The sequence below is a fragment of the Crinia signifera genome, chromosome 4 (assembly GCF_055691185.1).
Source record: "Crinia signifera chromosome 4, ASM5569118v1, whole genome shotgun sequence".
Lineage (NCBI taxonomy): Eukaryota > Metazoa > Chordata > Amphibia > Anura > Myobatrachidae > Crinia > Crinia signifera.
Window position 1 is genome coordinate 300,694,683 of NC_139220.1, and position 16,086 is coordinate 300,710,768.

Sequence of the window (16,086 nt, forward strand, 5' to 3'; positions counted from 1 at the left end):
ATCTTTCCTTTACAAAATCTTATAGTCTCCTGGGAGACTAGCAAAAATTGCCAATGCTGACTATATTGCAAGTCATCATGGCGGGGTATTGGGTAAAGTTTTCAACTAGCAATAATCACGCCTCGGTTTGACCTCATAAGCTATGATAATGCCACTGCGCAAAGTTGATAGGTGCTTGGCTGGAGCAATCAGCATGTGCAACAGAGAACTCATTACAACCATGGCTAGACAAACAGTCTCTGGCTAGGAGCAGTGGATTATGGGAATGTATATGCTAATGAGTCCAAGACCTGGCAAAACCTTCCTGGGTGATGACTTCAAGGAAATTGTATTTTCTATTCCCAAGTGCTTTTTCATATCTCACACTCTGGTAGCAAAAATTGTAAGGAATTTATCCCAAATTTGCATGACAATGCATTCAAAAATTCTGGAACATCTCCAGATAAACAGAGATAAAAACACTAATCTCTACATCAATCTTCAAAATCAGCAACTGGAAGACACGGATGTAATTGTGGTTTTTCATATACAGAAGATGCAAGAAAATAGACTAACTCCAACACGTCTTATTAAAAACACTAATCTCTAAACCAATCTTCAAAATCAGCAACTGGAAGACACAGTCAATTGTGGTTTTTCACATACAGAAGATTCAAGAAAATAGACTAACTCCAACACATCTTTCCTTTACAAAATCTTATAGTCTCCTGGGAGACTAGCAAAAATTGCCAATGCTGACTATATTGCAAGTCATCATGGCGAGGTATTGGGTAAAGTTTTCAACTAGCAATAATCACGCCTCGGTTTGACCTCATAAGCTATGATAATATCACTGCGCAAAGTTGATAGGTGCTTGGCTGGAGCAATCAGCATGTGCAACAGAGAACTCATTACAACCATGGCTAGACAAACAGTCTCTGGCTAGGAGCAGTGGATTATGGGAATGTATATGCTAATGAGTCCAAGACCTGGCAAAACCTTCCTGGGTGATGACTTCAAGGAAATTGTATTTTCTGTTCCCAAGTGCTTTTTCATATCTCACACTCTGGTAGCAAAAATTGTAAGGAATTTATCTCCAATTTGCATGACACTGCATTCAAAAATTCTGGAACATCTCCAGATAAACAGAGATAAAAACACTAATCTCTACATCAATCTTCAAAATCAGCAACTGGAAGACACGGATGTAATTGTGGTTTTTCATATACAGAAGATGCAAGAAAATAGACAAACTCCAACACATCTTATTAAAAACACTTATCTCTAAACCAATCTTCAAAATCAGCAACTGGAAGACACAGTCAATTGTGGTTTTTCACATACAGAAGATTCAAGAAAATAGACTAACTCCAACACATCTTTCCTTTACAAAATCTTATAGTCTCCTGGGAGACTAGCAAAAATTGCCAATGCTGACTATATTGCAAGTCATCATGGCGGGGTATTGGGTAAAGTTTTCAACTAGCAATAATCACGCCTCAGTTTGACCTCATAAGCTATGATAATGCCACTGCGCAAAGTTGATAGGTGCTTGGCTGGAGCAATCAGCATGTGCAACAGAGAACTCATTACAACCATGGCTAGACAAACAGTCTCTGGCTAGGAGCAGTGGATTATGGGAATGTATATGCTAATGAGTCCAAGACCTGGCAAAACCTTCCTGGGTGATGACTTCAAGGAAATTGTATTTTCTGTTCCCAAGTGCTTTTTCATATCTCACACTCTGGTAGCAAAAATTGTAAGGAATTTATCTCCAATTTGCATGACAATGCATTCAAAAATTCTGGAACATCTCCAGATAAACAGAGATAAAAACACTAATCTCTACATCAATCTTCAAAATCAGCAACTGGAAGACACGGATGTAATTGTGGTTTTTCATATACAGAAGATGCAAGAAAATAGACTAACTCCAACACGTCTTATTAAAAACACTAATCTCTAAACCAATCTTCAAAATCAGCAACTGGAAGACACAGTCAATTGTGGTTTTTCACATACAGAAGATTCAAGAAAATAGACTAACTCCAACACATCTTTCCTTTACAAAATCTTATAGTCTCCTGGGAGACTAGCAAAAATTGCCAATGCTGACTATATTGCAAGTCGTCATGGCAGGGTATTGGGTAAAGTTTTCAACTAGCAATAATCACGCCTCGGTTTGACCTCATAAGCTATGATAATGCCACTGCGCAAAGTTGATAGGTGCTTGGCTGGAGCAATCAGCATGTGCAACAGAGAACTCATTACAACCATGGCTAGACAAACAGTCTCTGGCTAGGAGCAGTGGATTATGGGAATGTATATGCTAATGAGTCCAAGACCTGGCAAAACCTTCCTGGGTGATGACTTCAAGGAAATTGTATTTTCTGTTCCCAAGTGCTTTTTCATATCTCACACTCTGGTAGCAAAAATTGTAAGGAATTTATCTCCAATTTGCATGACAATGCATTCAAAAATTCTGGAACATCTCCAGATAAACAGAGATAAAAACACTAATCTCTACATCAATCTTCAAAATCAGCAACTGGAAGACACGGATGTAATTGTGGTTTTTCATATACAGAAGATGCAAGAAAATAGACTAACTCCAACACATTTATTAAAAACACTAATCTCTAAACCAATCTTCAAAATCAGCAACTGGAAGACACAGTCAATTGTGGTTTTTCACATACAGAAGATTCAAGAAAATAGACTAACTCCAACACATCTTTCCTTTACAAAATCTTATAGTCTCCTGGGAGACTAGCAAAAATTGCCAATGCTGACTATATTGCAAGTCGTCATGGCAGGGTATTGGGTAAAGTTTTCAACTAGCAATAATCACGCCTCGGTTTGACCTCATAAGCTATGATAATGCCATTGCGCAAAGTTGATAGGTGCTTGGCTGGAGCAATCAGCATGTGCAACAGAGAACTCATTACAACCATGGCTAGACAAACAGTCTCTGGCTAGGAGCAGTGGATTATGGGAATGTATATGCTAATGAGTTCAAGACCTGGCAAAACCTTCCTGGGTGATGACTTCAAGGAAATTGTATTTTCTGTTCCCAAGTGCTTTTTCATATCTCACACTCTGGTAGCAAAAATTGTAAGGAATTTATCTCCAATTTGCATGACAATGCATTCAAAAATTCTGGAACATCTCCAGATAAACAGAGATAAAAACACTAATCTCTACATCAATCTTCAAAATCAGCAACTGGAAGACACGGATGTAATTGTTGTTTTTCATATACAGAAGATGCAAGAAAATAGACTAACTCCAACACGTCTTATTGAAAACACTAATCTCTAAACCAATCTTCAAAATCAGCAACTGGAAGACACAGTCAATTGTGGTTTTTCACATACAGAAGATTCAAGAAAATAGACTAACTCCAACACATCTTTCCTTTACAAAATCTTATAGTCTCCTGGGAGACTAGCAAAAATTGCCAATGCTGACTATATTGCAAGTCATCATGGCGGGGTATTGGGTAAAGTTTTCAACTAGCAATAATCACGCCTCGGTTTGACCTCATAAGCTATGATAATGCCACTGCGCAAAGTTGATAGGTGCTTGGCTGGAGCAATCAGCAGGTGCAACAGAGAACTCATTACAACCATGGCTAGACAAACAGTCTCTGGCTAGGAGCAGTGGATTATGGGAATGTATATGCTAATGAGTCCAAGACCTGGCAAAACCTTCCTGGGTGATGACTTCAAGGAAATTGTATTTTCTGTTCCCAAGTGCTTTTTCATATCTCACACTCTGGTAGCAAAAATTGTAAGGAATTTATCTCCAATTTGCATGACAATGCATTCAAAAATTCTGGAACATCTCCAGATAAACAGAGATAAAAACACTAATCTCTACATCAATCTTCAAAATCAGCACCTGGAAGACACGGATGTAATTGTTGTTTTTCATATACAGAAGATGCAAGAAAATAGACTAACTCCAACACGTCTTATTCAAAACACTAATCTCTAAACCAATCTTCAAAATCAGCAACTGGAAGACACAGTCAATTGTGGTTTTTCACATACAGAAGATTCAAGAAAATAGACTAACTCCAACACATCTTTCCTTTACAAAATCTTATAGTCTCCTGGGAGACTAGCAAAAATTGCCAATGCTGACTATATTGCAAGTCATCATGGCGGGGTATTGGGTAAAGTTTTCAACTAGCAATAATCACGCCTCGGTTTGACCTCATAAGCTATGATAATGCCACTGCGCAAAGTTGATAGGTGCTTGGCTGGAGCAATCAGCAGGTGCAACAGAGAACTCATTACAACCATGGCTAGACAAACAGTCTCTGGCTAGGAGCAGTGGATTATGGGAATGTATATGCTAATGAGTCCAAGACCTGGCAAAACCTTCCTGGGTGATGACTTCAAGGAAATTGTATTTTCTATTCCCAAGTGCTTTTTCATATCTCACACTCTGGTAGCAAAAATTGTAAGGAATTTATCCCAAATTTGCATGACAATGCATTCAAAAATTCTGGAACATCTCCAGATAAACAGAGATAAAAACACTAATCTCTACATCAATCTTCAAAATCAGCAACTGGAAGACACGGATGTAATTGTGGTTTTTCATATACAGAAGATGCAAGAAAATAGACTAACTCCAACACGTCTTATTAAAAACACTAATCTCTAAACCAATCTTCAAAATCAGCAACTGGAAGACACAGTCAATTGTGGTTTTTCACATACAGAAGATTCAAGAAAATAGACTAACTCCAACACATCTTTCCTTTACAAAATCTTATAGTCTCCTGGGAGACTAGCAAAAATTGCCAATGCTGACTATATTGCAAGTCATCATGGCGGGGTATTGGGTAAAGTTTTCAACTAGCAATAATCACGCCTCGGTTTGACCTCATTAGCTATGATAATGCCACTGCGCAAAGTTGATAGGTGCTTGGCTGGAGCAATTAGCATGTGCAACAGAGAACTCATTACAACCATGGCTAGACAAACAGTCTCTGGCTAGGAGCAGTGGATTATGGGAATGTAAATGCTAATGAGTCCAAGACCTGGCAAAACCTTCCTGGGTGATGACTTCAAGGAAATTGTATTTTCTGTTCCCAAGTGCTTTTTCATATCTCACACTCTGGTAGCAAAAATTGTAAGGAATTTATCCCAAATTTGCATGACAATGCATTCAAAAATTCTGGAACATCTCCAGATAAACAGAGATAAAAACACTAATCTCTACATCAATCTTCAAAATCAGCAACTGGAAGACACGGATGTAATTGTGGTTTTTCATATACAGAAGATGCAAGAAAATAGACTAACTCCAACACATCTTATTCAAAACACTAATCTCTAAACCAATCTTCAAAATCAGCAACTGGAAGACACAGTCAATTGTGGTTTTTCACATACAGAAGATTCAAAAAAATAGACTAACTCCAACACATCTTTCCTTTACAAAATCTTATAGTCTCCTGGGAGACTAGCAAAAATTGCCAATGCTGACTATATTGCAAGTCATCATGGCGGGGTATTGGGTAAAGTTTTCAACTAGCAATAATCAGGCCTCGGTTTGACCTCATAAGCTATGATAATGCCACTGCGCAAAGTTGATAGGTGCTTGGCTGGAGCAATCAGCATGTGCAACAGAGAACTCATTACAACCATGGCTAGACAAACAGTCTCTGGCTAGGAGCAGTGGATTATGGGAATGTATATGCTAATGAGTCCAAGACCTGGCAAAACCTTCCTGGGTGATGACTTCAAGGAAATTGTATTTTCTGTTCCCAAGTGCTTTTTCATATCTCACACTCTGGTAGCAAAAATTGTAAGGAATTTATCTCCAATTTGCATGACAATGCATTCAAAAATTCTGGAACATCTCCAGATAAACAGAGATAAAAAACACTAATCTCTACATCAATCTTCAAAATCAGCAACTGGAAGACACGGATGTAATTGTGGTTTTTCATATACAGAAGATGCAAGAAAATAGACTAACTCCAACACGTCTTATTAAAAACACTAATCTCTAAACCAATCTTCAAAATCAGCACCTGGAAGACACAGTCAATTGTGGTTTTTCACATACAGAAGATTCAAGAAAATAGACTAACTCCAACACACCTTTCCTTTACAAAATCTTATAGTCTCCTGGGAGACTAGCAAAAATTGCCAATGCTGACTATATTGCAAGTCATCATGGCGGGGTATTGGGTAAAGTTTTCAACTAGCAATAATCACGCCTCGGTTTGACCTCATAAGCTATGATAATGCCACTGCGCAAAGTTGATAGGTGCTTGGCTGGAGCAATCAGCATGTGCAACAGAGAACTCATTACAACCATGGCTAGACAAACAGTCTCTGGCTAGGAGCAGTGGATTATGGGAATGTATATGCTAATGAGTCCAAGACCTGGCAAAACCTTCCTGGGTGATGACTTCAAGGAAATTGTATTTTCTGTTCCCAAGTGCTTTTTCATATCTCACACTCTGGTAGCAAAAATTGTAAGGAATTTATCTCCAATTTGCATGACAATGCATTCAAAAATTCTGGAACATCTCCAGATAAACAGAGATAAAAACACTAATCTCTACATCAATCTTCAAAATCAGCAACTGGAAGACACGGATGTAATTGTGGTTTTTCATATACAGAAGATGCAAGAAAATAGACTAACTCCAACACGTCTTATTAAAAACACTAATCTCTAAACCAATCTTCAAAATCAGCAACTGGAAGACACAGTCAATTGTGGTTTTTCACATACAGAAGATTCAAGAAAATAGACTAACTCCAACACATCTTTCCTTTACAAAATCTTATAGTCTCCTGGGAGACTAGCAAAAATTGCCAATGCTGACTATATTGCAAGTCATCATGGCGGGGTATTGGGTAAAGTTTTCAACTAGCAATAATCACGCCTCAGTTTGACCTCATAAGCTAAGATAATTCCACTGCACAAAGTTGATAGGTGCTTGGCTGGAGCAATCAGCATGTGCAACAGAGAACTCATTACAACCATGGCTAGACAAACAGTCTCTGGCTAGGAGCAGTGGATTATGGGAATGTATATGCTAATGAGTCCAAGACCTGGCAAAACCTTCCTGGGTGATGACTTCAAGGAAATTGTATTTTCTGTTCCCAAGTGCTTTTTCATATCTCACACTCTGGTAGCAAAAATTGTAAGGAATTTATCTCCAATTTGCATGACACTGCATTCAAAAATTCTGGAACATCTCCAGATAAACAGAGATAAAAACACTAATCTCTACATCAATCTTCAAAATCAGCAACTGGAAGACACGGATGTAATTGTGGTTTTTCATATACAGAAGATGCAAGAAAATAGACTAACTCCAACACGTCTTATTAAAAACACTAATCTCTACATCAATCTTCAAAATCAGCAACTGGAAGACACAGTCAATTGTGGTTTTTCACATACAGAAGATTCAAGAAAATAGACTAACTCCAACACATCTTTCCTTTACAAAATCTTATAGTCTCCTGGGAGACTAGCAAAAATTGCCAATGCTGACTATATTGCAAGTCATCATGGCGGGGTATTGGGTAAAGTTTTCAACTAGCAATAATCACGCCTCAGTTTGACCTCATAAGCTATGATAATGCAACTGCGCAAAGTTGATAGGTGCTTGGCTGGAGCAATCAGCATGTGCAACAGAGAACTCATTACAACAAATCAGCAACTGGAAGACACGGATGTAATTGTGGTTTTTCATATACAGAAGATGCAAGAAAATAGACTAACTCCAACACGTCTTATTAAAAACACTAATCTCTAAACCAATCTTCAAAATCAGCAACTGGAAGACACAGTCAATTGTGGTTTTTCACATACAGAAGATTCAAGAAAATAGACTAACTCCAACACATCTTTCCTTTACAAAATCTTATAGTCTCCTGGGAGACTAGCAAAAATTGCCAATGCTGACTATATTGCAAGTCATCATGGCGGGGTATTGGGTAAAGTTTTCAACTAGCAACAATCACGCCTCAGTTTGACCTCATAAGCTATGATAATGCCACTGCGCAAAGTTGATAGGTGCTTGGCTGGAGCAATCAGCATGTGCAACAGAGAACTCATTACAACCATGGCTAGACAAACAGTCTCTGGCTAGGAGCAGTGGATTATGGGAATGTATATGCTAATGAGTCCAAGACCTGGCAAAACCTTCCTGGGTGATGACTTCAAGGAAATTGTATTTTCTGTTCCCAAGTGCTTTTTCATATCTCACACTCTGGTAGCAAAAATTGTAAGGAATTTATCTCCAATTTGCATGACACTGCATTCAAAAATTCTGGAACATCTCCAGATAAACAGAGATAAAAACACTAATCTCTACATCAATCTTCAAAATCAGCAACTGGAAGACACGGATGTAATTGTGGTTTTTCATATACAGAAGATGCAAGAAAATAGACAAACTCCAACACATCTTATTAAAAACACTTATCTCTAAACCAATCTTCAAAATCAGCAACTGGAAGACACAGTCAATTGTGGTTTTTCACATACAGAAGATTCAAGAAAATAGACTAACTCCAACACATCTTTCCTTTACAAAATCTTATAGTCTCCTGGGAGACTAGCAAAAATTGCCAATGCTGACTATATTGCAAGTCATCATGGCGGGGTATTGGGTAAAGTTTTCAACTAGCAATAATCACGCCTCAGTTTGACCTCATAAGCTATGATAATGCCACTGCGCAAAGTTGATAGGTGCTTGGCTGGAGCAATCAGCATGTGCAACAGAGAACTCATTACAACCATGGCTAGACAAACAGTCTCTGGCTAGGAGCAGTGGATTATGGGAATGTATATGCTAATGAGTCCAAGACCTGGCAAAACCTTCCTGGGTGATGACTTCAAGGAAATTGTATTTTCTGTTCCCAAGTGCTTTTTCATATCTCACACTCTGGTAGCAAAAATTGTAAGGAATTTATCTCCAATTTGCATGACAATGCATTCAAAAATTCTGGAACATCTCCAGATAAACAGAGATAAAAACACTAATCTCTACATCAATCTTCAAAATCAGCAACTGGAAGACACGGATGTAATTGTGGTTTTTCATATACAGAAGATGCAAGAAAATAGACTAACTCCAACACATTTATTAAAAACACTAATCTCTAAACCAATCTTCAAAATCAGCAACTGGAAGACACAGTCAATTGTGGTTTTTCACATACAGAAGATTCAAGAAAATAGACTAACTCCAACACATCTTTCCTTTACAAAATCTTATAGTCTCCTGGGAGACTAGCAAAAATTGCCAATGCTGACTATATTGCAAGTCGTCATGCCAGGGTATTGGGTAAAGTTTTCAACTAGCAATAATCACGCCTCGGTTTGACCTCATAAGCTATGATAATGCCATTGTGCAAAGTTGATAGGTGCTTGGCTGGAGCAATCAGCATGTGCAACAGAGAACTCATTACAACCATGGCTAGACAAACAGTCTCTGGCTCGGAGCAGTGGATTATGGGAATGTATATGCTAATGAGTTCAAGACCTGGCAAAACCTTCCTGGGTGATGACTTCAAGGAAATTGTATTTTCTGTTCCCAAGTGCTTTTTCATATCTCACACTCTGGTAGCAAAAATTGTAAGGAATTTATCTCCAATTTGCATGACAATGCATTCAAAAATTCTGGAACATCTCCAGATAAACAGAGATAAAAACACTAATCTCTACATCAATCTTCAAAATCAGCAACTGGAAGACACGGATGTAATTGTGGTTTTTCATATACAGAAGATGCAAGAAAATAGACTAACTCCAACACGTCTTATTAAAAACACTAATCTCTACATCAATCTTCAAAATCAGCAACTGGAAGACACGGATGTAATTGTGGTTTTTCATATACAGAAGATGCAAGAAAATAGACTAACTCCAACACGTCTTATTAAAAATACTAATCTCTAAACCAATCTTCAAAATCAGCAACTGGAAGACACAGTCAATTGTGGTTTTTCACATACAGAAGATTCAAGAAAATAGACTAACTCCAACACATCTTTCCTTTACAAAATCTTATAGTCTCCTGGGAGACTAGCAAAAATTGCCAATGCTGACTATATTGCAAGTCATCATGGCGGGGTATTGGGTAAAGTTTTCAACTAGCAATAATCACGCCTCAGTTTGACCTCATAAGCTATGATAATGCAACTGCGCAAAGTTGATAGGTGCTTGGCTGGAGCAATCAGCATGTGCAACAGAGAACTCATTACAACAAATCAGCAACTGGCAAAAATTGCCAATGCTGACTATATTGCAAGTCGTCATGGCAGGGTATTGGGTAAAGTTTTCAACTAGCAATAATCACGCCTCGGTTTGACCTCATAAGCTATGATAATGCCATTGCGCAAAGTTGATAGGTGCTTGGCTGGAGCAATCAGCATGTGCAACAGAGAACTCATTACAACCATGGCTAGACAAACAGTCTCTGGCTCGGAGCAGTGGATTATGGGAATGTATATGCTAATGAGTTCAAGACCTGGCAAAACCTTCCTGGGTGATGACTTCAAGGAAATTGTATTTTCTGTTCCCAAGTGCTTTTTCATATCTCACACTCTGGTAGCAAAAATTGTAAGGAATTTATCTCCAATTTGCATGACAATGCATTCAAAAATTCTGGAACATCTCCAGATAAACAGAGATAAAAACACTAATCTCTACATCAATCTTCAAAATCAGCAACTGGAAGACACGGATGTAATTGTGGTTTTTCATATACAGAAGATGCAAGAAAATAGACTAACTCCAACACGTCTTATTAAAAACACTAATCTCTACATCAATCTTCAAAATCAGCAACTGGAAGACACGGATGTAATTGTGGTTTTTCATATACAGAAGATGCAAGAAAATAGACTAACTCCAACACATCTTATTCAAAACTCTAATCTCTAAACCAATCTTCAAAATCAGCAACTGGAAGACACAGTCAATTGTGGTTTTTCACATACAGAAGATTCAAAAAAATAGACTAACTCCAACACATCTTTCCTTTACAAAATCTTATAGTCTCCTGGGAGACTAGCAAAAATTGCCAATGCTGACTATATTGCAAGTCATCATGGCGGGGTATTGGGTAAAGTTTTCAACTAGCAATAATCAGGCCTCGGTTTGACCTCATAAGCTATGATAATGCCACTGCGCAAAGTTGATAGGTGCTTGGCTGGAGCAATCAGCATGTGCAACAGAGAACTCATTACAACCATGGCTAGACAAACAGTCTCTGGCTAGGAGCAGTGGATTATGGGAATGTATATGCTAATGAGTCCAAGACCTGGCAAAACCTTCCTGGGTGATGACTTCAAGGAAATTGTATTTTCTGTTCCCAAGTGCTTTTTCATATCTCACACTCTGGTAGCAAAAATTGTAAGGAATTTATCTCCAATTTGCATGACAATGCATTCAAAAATTCTGGAACATCTCCAGATAAACAGAGATAAAAACACTAATCTCTACATCAATCTTCAAAATCAGCAACTGGAAGACACGGATGTAATTGTGGTTTTTCATATACAGAAGATGCAAGAAAATAGACTAACTCCAACACGTCTTATTAAAAACACTAATCTCTACATCAATCTTCAAAATCAGCAACTGGAAGACACGGATGTAATTGTGGTTTTTCATATACAGAAGATGCAAGAAAATAGACTAACTCCAACACATCTTATTCAAAACTCTAATCTCTAAACCAATCTTCAAAATCAGCAACTGGAAGACACAGTCAATTGTGGTTTTTCACATACAGAAGATTCAAAAAAATAGACTAACTCCAACACATCTTTCCTTTACAAAATCTTATAGTCTCCTGGGAGACTAGCAAAAATTGCCAATGCTGACTATATTGCAAGTCATCATGGCGGGGTATTGGGTAAAGTTTTCAACTAGCAATAATCAGGCCTCGGTTTGACCTCATAAGCTATGATAATGCCACTGCGCAAAGTTGATAGGTGCTTGGCTGGAGCAATCAGCATGTGCAACAGAGAACTCATTACAACCATGGCTAGACAAACAGTCTCTGGCTAGGAGCAGTGGATTATGGGAATGTATATGCTAATGAGTCCAAGACCTGGCAAAACCTTCCTGGGTGATGACTTCAAGGAAATTGTATTTTCTGTTCCCAAGTGCTTTTTCATATCTCACACTCTGGTAGCAAAAATTGTAAGGAATTTATCTCCAATTTGCATGACAATGCATTCAAAAATTCTGGAACATCTCCAGATAAACAGAGATAAAAAACACTAATCTCTACATCAATCTTCAAAATCAGCAACTGGAAGACACGGATGTAATTGTGGTTTTTCATATACAGAAGATGCAAGAAAATAGACTAACTCCAACACGTCTTATTAAAAACACTAATCTCTAAACCAATCTTCAAAATCAGCACCTGGAAGACACAGTCAATTGTGGTTTTTCACATACAGAAGATTCAAGAAAATAGACTAACTCCAACACATCTTTCCTTTACAAAATCTTATAGTCTCCTGGGAGACTAGCAAAAATTGCCAATGCTGACTATATTGCAAGTCATCATGGCGGGGTATTGGGTAAAGTTTTCAACTAGCAATAATCACGCCTCGGTTTGACCTCATAAGCTATGATAATGCCACTGCGCAAAGTTGATAGGTACTTGGCTGGAGCAATCAGCATGTGCAACAGAGAACTCATTACAACCATGGCTAGACAAACAGTCTCTGGCTAGGAGCAGTGGATTATGGGAATGTATATGCTAATGAGTCCAAGACCTGGCAAAACCTTCCTGGGTGATGACTTCAAGGAAATTGTATTTTCTGTTCCCAAGTGCTTTTTCATATCTCACACTCTGGTAGCAAAAATTGTAAGGAATTTATCTCCAATTTGCATGACAATGCATTCAAAAATTCTGAAACATCTCCAGATAAACAGAGATAAAAACACTAATCTCTACATCAATCTTCAAAATCAGCAACTGGAAGACACGGATGTAATTGTGGTTTTTCATATACAGAAGATGCAAGAAAATAGACTAACTCCAACACGTCTTATTAAAAACACTAATCTCTAAACCAATCTTCAAAATCAGCAACTGGAAGACACAGTCAATTGTGGTTTTTCACATACAGAAGATTCAAGAAAATAGACTAACTCCAACACATCTTTCCTTTACAAAATCTTATAGTCTCCTGGGAGACTAGCAAAAATTGCCAATGCTGACTATATTGCAAGTCATCATGGCGGGGTATTGGGTAAAGTTTTCAACTAGCAATAATCACGCCTCAGTTTGACCTCATAAGCTAAGATAATTCCACTGCACAAAGTTGATAGGTGCTTGGCTGGAGCAATCAGCATGTGCAACAGAGAACTCATTACAACCATGGCTAGACAAACAGTCTCTGGCTAGGAGCAGTGGATTATGGGAATGTATATGCTAATGAGTCCAAGACCTGGCAAAACCTTCCTGGGTGATGACTTCAAGGAAATTGTATTTTCTGTTCCCAAGTGCTTTTTCATATCTCACACTCTGGTAGCAAAAATTGTAAGGAATTTATCTCCAATTTGCATGACACTGCATTCAAAAATTCTGGAACATCTCCAGATAAACAGAGATAAAAACACTAATCTCTACATCAATCTTCAAAATCAGCAACTGGAAGACACGGATGTAATTGTGGTTTTTCATATACAGAAGATGCAAGAAAATAGACTAACTCCAACACGTCTTATTAAAAACACTAATCTCTACATCAATCTTCAAAATCAGCAACTGGAAGACACGGATGTAATTGTGGTTTTTCATATACAGAAGATGCAAGAAAATAGACTAACTCCAACACGTCTTATTAAAAATACTAATCTCTAAACCAATCTTCAAAATCAGCAACTGGAAGACACAGTCAATTGTGGTTTTTCACATACAGAAGATTCAAGAAAATAGACTAACTCCAACACATCTTTCCTTTACAAAATCTTATAGTCTCCTGGGAGACTAGCAAAAATTGCCAATGCTGACTATATTGCAAGTCATCATGGCGGGGTATTGGGTAAAGTTTTCAACTAGCAATAATCACGCCTCAGTTTGACCTCATAAGCTATGATAATGCAACTGCGCAAAGTTGATAGGTGCTTGGCTGGAGCAATCAGCATGTGCAACAGAGAACTCATTACAACCATGGCTAGACAAACAGTCTCTGGCTAGGAGCAGTGGATTATGGGAATGTATATGCTAATGAGTCCAAGACCTGGCAAAACCTTCCTGGGTGATGACTTCAAGGAAATTGTATTTTCTGTTCCCAAGTGCTTTTTCATATCTCACACTCTGGTAGCAAAAATTGTAAGGAATTTATCTCCAATTTGCATGACAATGCATTCAAAAATTCTGGAACATCTCCAGATAAACAGAGATAAAAACACTAATCTCTACATCAATCTTCAAAATCAGCAACTGGAAGACACGGATGTAATTGTGGTTTTTCATATACAGAAGATGCAAGAAAATAGACTAACTCCAACACGTCTTATTAAAAACACTAATCTCTACATCAATCTTCAAAATCAGCAACTGGAAGACACGGATGTAATTGTGGTTTTTCATATACAGAAGATGCAAGAAAATAGACTAACTCCAACACGTCTTATTAAAAATACTAATCTCTAAACCAATCTTCAAAATCAGCAACTGGAAGACACAGTCAATTGTGGTTTTTCACATACAGAAGATTCAAGAAAATAGACTAACTCCAACACATCTTTCCTTTACAAAATCTTATAGTCTCCTGGGAGACTAGCAAAAATTGCCAATGCTGACTATATTGCAAGTCATCATGGCGGGGTATTGGGTAAAGTTTTCAACTAGCAATAATCACGCCTCAGTTTGACCTCATAAGCTATGATAATGCAACTGCGCAAAGTTGATAGGTGCTTGGCTGGAGCAATCAGCATGTGCAACAGAGAACTCTTTACAACAAATCAGCAACTGGAAGACACGGATGTAATTGTGGTTTTTCATATACAGAAGATGCAAGAAAATAGACTAACTCCAACACGTCTTATTAAAAACACTAATCTCTAAACCAATCTTCAAAATCAGCAACTGGAAGACACAGTCAATTGTGGTTTTTCACATACAGAAGATTCAAGAAAATAGACTAACTCCAACACATCTTTCCTTTACAAAATCTTATAGTCTCCTGGGAGACTAGCAAAAATTGCCAATGCTGACTATATTGCAAGTCATCATGGCGGGGTATTGGGTAAAGTTTTCAACTAGCAACAATCATGCCTCAGTTTGACCTCATAAGCTATGATAATGCCACTGCGCAAAGTTGATAGGTGCTTGGCTGGAGCAATCAGCATGTGCAACAGAGAACTCATTACAACCATGGCTAGACAAACAGTCTCTGGCTAGGAGCAGTGGATTATGGGAATGTATATGCTAATGAGTCCAAGACCTGGCAAAACCTTCCTGGGTGATGACTTCAAGGAAATTGTATTTTCTGTTCCCAAGTGCTTTTTCATATCTCACACTCTGGTAGCAAAAATTGTAAGGAATTTATCTCCAATTTGCATGACACTGCATTCAAAAATTCTGGAACATCTCCAGATAAACAGAGATAAAAACACTAATCTCTACATCAATCTTCAAAATCAGCAACTGGAAGACACGGATGTAATTGTGGTTTTTCATATACAGAAGATGCAAGAAAATAGACAAACTCCAACACATCTTATTAAAAACACTTATCTCTAAACCAATCTTCAAAATCAGCAACTGGAAGACACAGTCAATTGTGGTTTTTCACATACAGAAGATTCAAGAAAATAGACTAACTCCAACACATCTTTCCTTTACAAAATCTTATAGTCTCCTGGGAGACTAGCAAAAATTGCCAATGCTGACTATATTGCAAGTCATCATGGCGGGGTATTGGGTAAAGTTTTCAACTAGCAATAATCACACCTCAGTTTGCCCTCATAAGCTATGATAATGCCACTGCGCAAAGTTGATAGGTGCTTGGCTGGAGCAATCAGCATGTGCAACAGAGAACTCATTACAACCATGGCTAGACAAACAGTCTCTGG

At 38.0% G+C, this 16,086-nt stretch overlaps 25 non-coding genes across 25 annotated transcripts; all 25 read right to left on the reverse strand.

Annotated features, from left to right (window-relative positions):
- Positions 1 to 25: 25 nt before the first annotated feature.
- LOC146076451 (U4 spliceosomal RNA) lies at positions 26 to 166 on the reverse strand. The gene has a single exon (XR_014473851.1). It is a non-coding gene; the product is annotated as a U4 spliceosomal RNA (small nuclear RNA).
- Positions 167 to 703: 537 nt separating this feature from the next.
- On the reverse strand, positions 704 to 844 carry LOC146076660 (U4 spliceosomal RNA). The gene has a single exon (XR_014474059.1). It is a non-coding gene; the product is annotated as a U4 spliceosomal RNA (small nuclear RNA).
- A 537-nt stretch (positions 845 to 1,381) lies between these two features.
- Positions 1,382 to 1,522, reverse strand: LOC146076616 (U4 spliceosomal RNA). Its single transcript, XR_014474016.1, has one exon. It is a non-coding gene; the product is annotated as a U4 spliceosomal RNA (small nuclear RNA).
- A 537-nt stretch (positions 1,523 to 2,059) lies between these two features.
- Positions 2,060 to 2,200, reverse strand: LOC146076712 (U4 spliceosomal RNA). Its single transcript, XR_014474111.1, has one exon. It is a non-coding gene; the product is annotated as a U4 spliceosomal RNA (small nuclear RNA).
- A 536-nt stretch (positions 2,201 to 2,736) lies between these two features.
- Positions 2,737 to 2,877, reverse strand: LOC146076739 (U4 spliceosomal RNA). Its single transcript, XR_014474137.1, has one exon. It is a non-coding gene; the product is annotated as a U4 spliceosomal RNA (small nuclear RNA).
- Positions 2,878 to 3,414: 537 nt separating this feature from the next.
- Positions 3,415 to 3,555, reverse strand: LOC146076452 (U4 spliceosomal RNA). Its single transcript, XR_014473852.1, has one exon. It is a non-coding gene; the product is annotated as a U4 spliceosomal RNA (small nuclear RNA).
- A 537-nt stretch (positions 3,556 to 4,092) lies between these two features.
- LOC146076454 (U4 spliceosomal RNA) lies at positions 4,093 to 4,233 on the reverse strand. The gene has a single exon (XR_014473854.1). It is a non-coding gene; the product is annotated as a U4 spliceosomal RNA (small nuclear RNA).
- A 537-nt stretch (positions 4,234 to 4,770) lies between these two features.
- On the reverse strand, positions 4,771 to 4,911 carry LOC146076356 (U4 spliceosomal RNA). The gene has a single exon (XR_014473757.1). It is a non-coding gene; the product is annotated as a U4 spliceosomal RNA (small nuclear RNA).
- Positions 4,912 to 5,448: 537 nt separating this feature from the next.
- On the reverse strand, positions 5,449 to 5,589 carry LOC146076636 (U4 spliceosomal RNA). Its single transcript, XR_014474036.1, has one exon. It is a non-coding gene; the product is annotated as a U4 spliceosomal RNA (small nuclear RNA).
- Positions 5,590 to 6,127: 538 nt separating this feature from the next.
- LOC146076455 (U4 spliceosomal RNA) lies at positions 6,128 to 6,268 on the reverse strand. Its single transcript, XR_014473855.1, has one exon. It is a non-coding gene; the product is annotated as a U4 spliceosomal RNA (small nuclear RNA).
- A 537-nt stretch (positions 6,269 to 6,805) lies between these two features.
- On the reverse strand, positions 6,806 to 6,946 carry LOC146076746 (U4 spliceosomal RNA). The gene has a single exon (XR_014474144.1). It is a non-coding gene; the product is annotated as a U4 spliceosomal RNA (small nuclear RNA).
- A 537-nt stretch (positions 6,947 to 7,483) lies between these two features.
- On the reverse strand, positions 7,484 to 7,624 carry LOC146076750 (U4 spliceosomal RNA). Its single transcript, XR_014474148.1, has one exon. It is a non-coding gene; the product is annotated as a U4 spliceosomal RNA (small nuclear RNA).
- Positions 7,625 to 7,897: 273 nt separating this feature from the next.
- LOC146076664 (U4 spliceosomal RNA) lies at positions 7,898 to 8,038 on the reverse strand. The gene has a single exon (XR_014474063.1). It is a non-coding gene; the product is annotated as a U4 spliceosomal RNA (small nuclear RNA).
- A 537-nt stretch (positions 8,039 to 8,575) lies between these two features.
- Positions 8,576 to 8,716, reverse strand: LOC146076617 (U4 spliceosomal RNA). Its single transcript, XR_014474017.1, has one exon. It is a non-coding gene; the product is annotated as a U4 spliceosomal RNA (small nuclear RNA).
- A 536-nt stretch (positions 8,717 to 9,252) lies between these two features.
- Positions 9,253 to 9,393, reverse strand: LOC146076794 (U4 spliceosomal RNA). The gene has a single exon (XR_014474194.1). It is a non-coding gene; the product is annotated as a U4 spliceosomal RNA (small nuclear RNA).
- Positions 9,394 to 10,047: 654 nt separating this feature from the next.
- On the reverse strand, positions 10,048 to 10,188 carry LOC146076751 (U4 spliceosomal RNA). Its single transcript, XR_014474149.1, has one exon. It is a non-coding gene; the product is annotated as a U4 spliceosomal RNA (small nuclear RNA).
- Positions 10,189 to 10,234: 46 nt separating this feature from the next.
- On the reverse strand, positions 10,235 to 10,380 carry LOC146076792 (U4 spliceosomal RNA). Its single transcript, XR_014474192.1, has one exon. It is a non-coding gene; the product is annotated as a U4 spliceosomal RNA (small nuclear RNA).
- A 654-nt stretch (positions 10,381 to 11,034) lies between these two features.
- LOC146076638 (U4 spliceosomal RNA) lies at positions 11,035 to 11,175 on the reverse strand. Its single transcript, XR_014474037.1, has one exon. It is a non-coding gene; the product is annotated as a U4 spliceosomal RNA (small nuclear RNA).
- Positions 11,176 to 11,829: 654 nt separating this feature from the next.
- Positions 11,830 to 11,970, reverse strand: LOC146076639 (U4 spliceosomal RNA). The gene has a single exon (XR_014474038.1). It is a non-coding gene; the product is annotated as a U4 spliceosomal RNA (small nuclear RNA).
- Positions 11,971 to 12,508: 538 nt separating this feature from the next.
- LOC146076456 (U4 spliceosomal RNA) lies at positions 12,509 to 12,649 on the reverse strand. Its single transcript, XR_014473856.1, has one exon. It is a non-coding gene; the product is annotated as a U4 spliceosomal RNA (small nuclear RNA).
- Positions 12,650 to 13,186: 537 nt separating this feature from the next.
- Positions 13,187 to 13,327, reverse strand: LOC146076747 (U4 spliceosomal RNA). The gene has a single exon (XR_014474145.1). It is a non-coding gene; the product is annotated as a U4 spliceosomal RNA (small nuclear RNA).
- Positions 13,328 to 13,981: 654 nt separating this feature from the next.
- LOC146076752 (U4 spliceosomal RNA) lies at positions 13,982 to 14,122 on the reverse strand. Its single transcript, XR_014474150.1, has one exon. It is a non-coding gene; the product is annotated as a U4 spliceosomal RNA (small nuclear RNA).
- Positions 14,123 to 14,776: 654 nt separating this feature from the next.
- Positions 14,777 to 14,917, reverse strand: LOC146076753 (U4 spliceosomal RNA). Its single transcript, XR_014474151.1, has one exon. It is a non-coding gene; the product is annotated as a U4 spliceosomal RNA (small nuclear RNA).
- Positions 14,918 to 15,190: 273 nt separating this feature from the next.
- On the reverse strand, positions 15,191 to 15,331 carry LOC146076659 (U4 spliceosomal RNA). Its single transcript, XR_014474058.1, has one exon. It is a non-coding gene; the product is annotated as a U4 spliceosomal RNA (small nuclear RNA).
- A 537-nt stretch (positions 15,332 to 15,868) lies between these two features.
- LOC146076760 (U4 spliceosomal RNA) lies at positions 15,869 to 16,009 on the reverse strand. Its single transcript, XR_014474158.1, has one exon. It is a non-coding gene; the product is annotated as a U4 spliceosomal RNA (small nuclear RNA).
- Between the last annotated feature and the right edge of the window lie 77 nt (positions 16,010 to 16,086).